Source organism: Procambarus clarkii, chromosome 94 (genome assembly GCF_040958095.1).
Source record: "Procambarus clarkii isolate CNS0578487 chromosome 94, FALCON_Pclarkii_2.0, whole genome shotgun sequence".
In the NCBI taxonomy this organism is placed as follows: Eukaryota; Metazoa; Arthropoda; class Malacostraca; order Decapoda; family Cambaridae; genus Procambarus; species Procambarus clarkii.
In genome coordinates, this window is record NC_091243.1 from 14,497,014 (window position 1) to 14,498,422 (window position 1,409).

The 1,409-nt window shown below is 42.0% G+C and overlaps 1 non-coding gene across 1 annotated transcript; it reads right to left on the bottom strand.

Annotated features, from left to right (window-relative positions):
• Positions 1 to 673: 673 nt before the first annotated feature.
• Positions 674 to 746, bottom strand: TRNAR-UCU (transfer RNA arginine (anticodon UCU)). Its single transcript has one exon. It is a non-coding gene; the product is annotated as a tRNA-Arg (tRNA).
• Positions 747 to 1,409: the final 663 nt, after the last annotated feature.

Genomic DNA, 1,409 nt, shown 5'->3' on the forward strand with positions numbered 1-1,409 from the left:
GACTTTGCCTGTTTGTAATGCTACATATATCATCTGAGCTGCCTTTTTCGTTTGCCCAAAGGATAGTGGCTTTTTGCTGTTACACGTTCAGTTTTGAATGGGTTTATGTTATTCTTATCACTCGTGCCTGCTTCTTTGGTTGGGTTCCTCGCCAGTTCTGGCAACCATGCACAATATTTCCTTGTGTTGTATTCTGTTTTGTGGTCTGCTGCTGTTGTATTTTGCAGTGGGTGTGCCATTTTCTTGATTGTATAAATACATGCATGCATATATTGATGAATGTAGGTCTGTCTTTGAGATGATTTCGGGGCTTAGCGTCCCCGCGGCCCAGTCCTCGACCAGGCCTCCTTTTTGTTACACCGGCCTTCTCCCCCCCAGGAAGCAGCCCGTAGCAGCTGTCTAACTTCCAGGTACCTATATACTGCTAGATGAACAGATGCATCAGGGTAAAAGAAACAACCATTTGTTTCCGCCTCGGCCGCGAATCGAACCCATGACCTTAGGACTACGACTGCCGAGAGTTGCTGCCTAAGCGCTTCCGCCCAATAGCAGGAAGTGAATTGATCAAGACGCGTAACTTTACACATTTCATAAGCGCTCACTAGATACACTATACCTATTAACAAACATATTCGAATTTTCACAGAGTGAAAGCGACGTTCAACTAAACAACTATCCCCAGCGGGATTCGAACCCGCGACCTCTGGATTAGAAGTCCAGCGCGCTATCCACTGCGCCATGAGGACGACATGTTGTGTGTGTGTGTATTTACTATTTATATCTGCAGAATCGAGCTATTAGCTCTTGGACCCCGCCTCTCTAACCAATCTATTTTTCTTTTATTATATTTACTACATATATTTCTCGCTTAACACACCCACATGCATCCATAGGAAACATCCCGTAGCAGCTGTGTAACTTCCAAGTATACCTATTTAATGCTAGGTGAACAGGTGAATCAGGGTGAAAGAAAGTCTGCCCACTTGTTTAATCAGCAACACAAAATTGAAGTTATCGACCTCTACGGTATGAATAACGTCATATTTATTTATTTATTTATTTTTATATATACAAGAAGGTACATTGGGTTTGTGAGAATACATTGAATAGTACAGTATTTACAATCTTGTAAACCACTAGTACGCGCAGCGTTTCGGGCAGACACGCTGCCCGAAATGTTTTAATTTTTAATGTTAATGTTAAAATTTTAATGTTAATATATTAACATTAAAACCTCGGCATGCGTTTTCTCAGTTGACAAGAGTGGACTCAGAGTTCTCAGAATGGTACATGAACAAGAGTAGATTACAGCAGTATTCAGGATGGTGAGACGTCATCATCCAGAATGATGCTGTAATCCCTCACCATTCCCTGTCCCTTTATCCCATAGTTTCCCTTTCCATTCTTCC